Genomic DNA, 6,000 nt, shown 5'->3' with positions numbered 1-6,000 from the left:
AGAAAGCTGCCCTCGAGTTCCGACCGATGCCAGACAGTCCCGTTTCTCCCATATGAGTCTGGGTCCCCAGAGACTCGCCCAGAACTGGAGCTCAGAGCCTGAGACTCCCTTCCGATTGAAAAAGACAATCGTGTTCTCAGCCACCAGCCCTCTCCACATGCACCTCCGCACCTTTGTATTTACTTCAGCACCACACCTCCTCTGAGTCTCAGTGTGCTTTTCTCTTTCCTTCTAGTTGTAGAATTTCCACTCAGCCAGCCTTCCTGTGGTTCTGGATGATGTCTGTTATGTCTTTTAGTTGTATTTTTGAAGTGGTTGTGCGAGGCAGCAATCTCCGGTGTTTACCTATGCTGCCATCTTGGTTTCTCCAGTGTGTCCTTTAGAGTCACTGTTTCCTTGTTGAGTTTTTGTCAGGAAGATCTGTCCAGTGAAGTCAGCAGGTTGTTAAAATCCCCTACTGTGACTGTATTTGCATGTGGGGAGCCGCTATAGGGTTAAACCTCAGACTGACCTGTAGGCAAAGTCACAAACAAGCCCCAGCTTAGAGGGCACAGTCCTCTTAGCATAATTAGGCTTGAACTTATGACACTCCCTAGATCTTACCTGGGAAGCTAATGGGCTGAGGGAAGTGCAACAAGAACAAAAAACAAGTGAAACTCACAAGAACAGTGTAAACAAGTGAAACTCACAAGAACAGTGTAACTTTGGTAACCACTACCTTGTTTACCTCTGACTATAAAATAAAGGCTCAGTTTGCCTCAGGATCTTTCTCAGTGGCCTCAGCCAGGCACAGGAAGATCCACGGAGACTAAAGAGAGCTAGAGAGTTCTGAACACTGTCTCCGTGTAAAACATTCTTCGCCCACTCCGTCCACACCTTTGGGAACCTCTGGACTCCCGAGGCTGGACCCCGGCACGTATTGTTGTCTATTTCTCCCTTAAAGTCCTCTAGAAGTTTTTTTTAAATATATTTAGGTGCTCCTATATTGGGTGCATATGTTTACCAGGGTTATATCTTCTTGTTGGATCGATCCCTTTAGTATTATGTAGTGACCTTTGTTGTCTCTTGTGATGGCCTTCGTTTTGAAGTCTATTTTGTCAGGTATGAGTGTTGCTACTCCAGCTTTATTTTCTTTTCCATTTGCATGGAACATTTTTTTCCATCCCTTCACTTTCATCCTGTGTGTCTTTTGTTCTGAGGTGGGTCTCTTGTAGCAGCATATAGTTGGGTCATGTTTTCATATCCATTCAGTTACCTTATTCCTTTTGAGTGAGCATTAATCCATTTACATTTAAGGTTATTATTGATAGGTGCTTATTTACTGCCATTTAAAATTCTGTATTTTTCTCTCTTTATTTCTCTCTCTATTTCTTTCCTTACAGCAGTCCTTTTAGCATTTCTTGTAATGCTGGCCTGGTGGTGATGTACTCCTTTAGCCTTTTTTTGTCTGGGAAGCTCTTTACCTGACTAACTATTTTGAATGATAGCCTTGCTGGATATAGTAATCATAGTTTCAGATCCTTGCTGTCCACTACCTTGAGTACTTCATGCCATTCCCTTTTGGCCTGTAGAGTTTCTAATGAGAAATCAGGTTTCAGCCTTATGGGAGCTCCTTTGTAGGTAACAGTTTACTTTTCTCTTGCTGCCTTTCAGATTCTCTCTTTGTCTTTAATTCTTGGCATTTTAATTATGATGTGTCTGGGCGTGGGCCTGTTTGGGTTTTTCTTGCTTGGTGCTCTCTGTGCCTCCCGAACTTGTGTGACTTTTTCCTTTACCAAGTTAGGGAAGTTTTCTTCAAACATGTTCTCTGTCCCTTTCTCCCTTTCTGCCTCTTCTAGCACACCTGCTATTTGAATGTCACATTTCCCCTTGTCCATCAGCTCCCTTAAGCTGTCCTCCTGTTTTTTAATTGTTTTTTTCTTTTTGGTTTTCTGATTGAGTGATTTTTTTTCAATCCTATCTTCTAATTCACTGGTTTGATACTCAGCTTCCCCTAATCTGCTGTGTATTCCTTCCAATGTGTTCTTTTTCTGTGCTGGGCCATTCTTTATTTCTGTTTTTATAGTTACTATATCTTTTCTTATGCTGTTGAGCACCTTTACCATCATTACTATGAACTCTGTATCAGATAAATTTCTTATCTCCATTTCATTTATCTCTTCTGGAGAATTCTGTTGTCCTTTCATTTGGGGGCTGTTTCTTTGCCTCCTCTTTTTGGCTGCCTGATTAGGTTTATGACTATGTATGAGGTACATCTACTACACTTCTCAATCTCTAGTGCAGGACAGTGTCAAACGCTGTTTCTGACTAATTAGATCAGGCAAAGAGTCAAAGCCTCCAGAGACTGCCTCTATCTACTAGTACAGACTGATAAGATTTTGTCTTGAATTGCTCTCAGGCAATCGTCCACAGGTATGGGAAGAGTTTTTTTCAACAGGGTGGGGCAATTGCTTCTGCCTGGAGGCTAATTGTCATTCTCAATTTCTTAATGGGCCTCAGCTACTTAGCTCAGTGGGGTAAGGGGTTTTCCAATAGGGTGGTGTCTTTCCCCAGCCAAGGTTACCTGTATAGCAAATATCTGCATGAGAAAGATGACCAGTGTGAGGGAATGACTTAGCACAGGAAACTGGGGTGTCTGCCTTCCAGGCTCTAACCTCAGAGCCCCTGACCCTGGCTTTTTCTGACACAGTTTTAGTCCACTCTGCCTTACCATATGCTCGAGTACAAGGTGAGGGGCTTGACAGGCAATTTTGTGTGTTGGTCCTTTAAGAGGATGCCTGAATTTCCAGCTCTCTCTCCCTGGCAGACAGTAACTCTGCAGCTTTTCACAGCCAGATGTTTTGTGGGTACACTTCTCAGTTCTGGTGCTCTCTGGGACCAACAGCTCTCAGTGGCAAACCCCCACAACTGAGATATCTCTCCAGAACCTCAGTTGCTGTCTGTCAGAGCCCGGGCAGCCTTTCACACTCCCACTCTCTTACCAGTCTCTATGCGGTCTCCATTTTCTGTTCTCGGTTATCAGGGTTCTCTCCAGTGAGTTTTCCGTTGACTATTCAGGAAGCTTTCTGTATTTTAGTTGCAATTCCAGTTTGGTCCTGTGAGCATGTCCATGCAGCATCCACTTACTCTGCCGCCATTTTAAATCTCTGGGCAATATTCTAGAGCTGTTGGATCAAGCCTCACCTCAAAGCCAGCTAACCATTGGACTTTTCATCACATGAATCAATGGTTTAAACATTTAGGGTTGGATTTTCTGTCCCTAGCAACCAGTCTGGAAAGATTCCTGACTAAGATAGGCATGGGAGGGGCTAAGGCAGGGGTGGGTATCGTGTGGCCCATGAAAACATTTGGTCTGGCCCTGCCAAGGCATTAGGGGTGAGTTCATTAAATGTTTGAATATAGGCTAAGTTTTAAGTTGATAATTTGGCATGGCTCGTGAATGATGTTATACATATCCGAATGGTCTTGGGCAGAAACAAGGGTCCCACCTTGGGCTAAGGCCCTGGGTGTGTGGATCCTTAACTGTCATAGCCCCAGGATCTGAACCGTCAGGCTGGCAATCTGAGAAGCTGGTCCACTCTTAACATATTCTTAGCCTTGACTCCTTAGCCTGTGTGACCGAGTGTCCTCCAGCACAGCTGGTAGCTCCTGGGTATTCTGGGATAGAATGATAGCTCAGATTTTCAGGGACAGTTGCATTTTTGTGGGATGTGTGGTCTCTCAAATTAACAGGGCCATGTGTTCCGACATTCTTCTATTTCCTTCTGTCCTGGTCCCCAGTTCTTCCTGTGCATCAGGCAGAGCAGCAGGGGGTCACATGCTGAGTCCCAGCAGCCAGCAGGCCAGAGACCAGAAGTGGGGCACCGGGCTGGGCAGACCTGAACCAAACCCATGCTCTTCTCTCCAGATGCAAGACGAAGCTGCTTCAGGAAGGACCTGGTGGTGGAAGGTGATCAGTGGAAGACAATGGGCAGAGGGCAAACACAGGGGCCTCAGGAGGGCCGCACACTGTCCTGTGCACGTGTGCTCGGCCCACCACCATTAAGGACATGAAAACTACTACAGCAATGACGAGCAACTTGGTAATTCCCAGCCAGGGAGAGGCCATAGGAATAGCCATATGCACTCAGGGCCTTTGGTACACCAAGGTTTTGGGAGCAATTTAATCAAATCAATCAGAATTTACCCAGTATTCTCACTTCTAGATGTCTACGTCCTGACATACTCATGTGAGTGTAGAGAGACCATTGTACTCAATTGTGGTGAAGCAAAATAATGACAATAGTGACAACAGGGCCCCAGTCTGCCACAGGGGCCAGTAGAGAAACCGTAACATGCACCTGCACTTAGGAAATCAAGATTCCATTGTAGAGACTGACGGGAAGCCCTAGCCAGTTTGGCTCAATGGATAGAGTGTCGGCCTTCGGACTGAACGGTCCCAGGTTCGATTCCAGCCAAGGGCACATATCTGGGTTGTGGGCTTGATCCCCAGTGGGGGGCGTGCAGAAGGCAGTCGATCAATGATTCTCTCTCATCATTGATGTTTCTATCTCTCTCTCCCTCTTCCTTCCTCTCTGAAATCAATAAAGAAATATATTTAAAAAAAAAAAAAAAGACTGACGGGAAGAAGTGCCTGCCCAGCAAGGTGCTGAGTGGTGGGGAAAATGTGGAACCACCTGTGTGTTTATTTGGGAGAACCAGTATGGGCAGGTCCAGCCCTGTGTAGTCCCAACTATTTCTTTGGGCTCTGCCACCCCTGTCCAAACCAGCTGGCCAGGCTGTAGGGCCCATGGAGCCACTCACAACCAGTGCTCAAGCTCACAGCCATTTTTTTCGATACTTGCATGTGTTTAGGACAAAACTGCTGTGGTTCTGGCTCTGAGACTGGTGCTGGGTTTCCCGACCAGAGAACTTGATAACTCCCTCCCCGTCCCCTTCCTGTGCCCTAGCTCCACACGCCCTCCTGCTCTGAGGACAGTGCAAAAGCTGGGTGCAAACCTCAGCTCCCATTACTTATGACCCTTTGACCTCAGGCAAATTACTTCATTGCTGTGGGCCTCGGTCTCTTCACATGAACAGTGGTTTCATGTCAGAGTGTGCAGGGTTCTCGTGTGGTTTCAAGGAGATCATCTTTTTTTAAAATTTAATTTTGTTTTATTTCTTAAAGTATTACAAAGAGTATTACACATGTCTCCTTTTTCCCCCCCTTGACATTACCCTGGCCTCCCCCACCCCCCAGTGTCTTGTGTCCATTGGTTATTCTTATATGTATGCATACAAGTCCTTCGGTTGATCTCCTATCCCCCCGCCCCCCGAACCCTCCCCAGGCTTCCCACTGTAGTTTGACAGTCTGCTCAATGCTGCTCTGCCTCTGTATCCATTTTTGTTCGTCAGTCTATAATGGTCCTTATTATCCATAAATGAGTGGGATCATGTGGTATTTCTCTCAGCTTCCCAGGGGCCGTCTCAGCCTCACAGGGGCCATCTCAACCTCACTGGGCCGTCTCAACCTCACTGGGGCTGTCGCAACCTCACCAGGGCCGTTGCAACCTCACCGGGGCCGTCTTAGCCTCACTGGGGCCGTCTCAGCCTCACCGGGGCCGATTCAACCTCACTGGGGCCGTTTCAGCTTCATTGGGGCCGTCTGGGGGCCATCCCAGCCTCACGGGGGCCGCCTCAGCTCTACAGGGGCTGCCTCAACCTCACAGGGGCCGTTTCAATCTCACGGGGGCCGTCTCGGCCTTATGGGGGCCGTCTCAGTGACATGAAGTTTGACATTCTGTCCTTTGTTGGGTGGCTCCTCGCTGGACAAAATCTCCAGGTGTTCCTGGTGGCTGAATATCTGATATGCTTGTTTGGATTTAGTTTTCTACCAAGTGCACAGACTGCCTGTCTACTGTCTCCCAGCGTCCCATGTGAGACTGGATCTCCTGGACCTGCCTGTGCGTTTGCTGGTACAGCGGTTCCACGTTGCTGGCCCAGCCGGGTCTGGCTCCGGCT

Source organism: Myotis yumanensis, unplaced genomic scaffold (genome assembly GCF_028538775.1).
Source record: "Myotis yumanensis isolate MYYU_CA2020_CCGP unplaced genomic scaffold, mMyoYum1.0.hap1 SCAF_7, whole genome shotgun sequence".
NCBI classification, from domain to species: domain Eukaryota; kingdom Metazoa; phylum Chordata; class Mammalia; order Chiroptera; family Vespertilionidae; genus Myotis; species Myotis yumanensis.
This window is presented reverse-complemented; position numbering follows the sequence as displayed.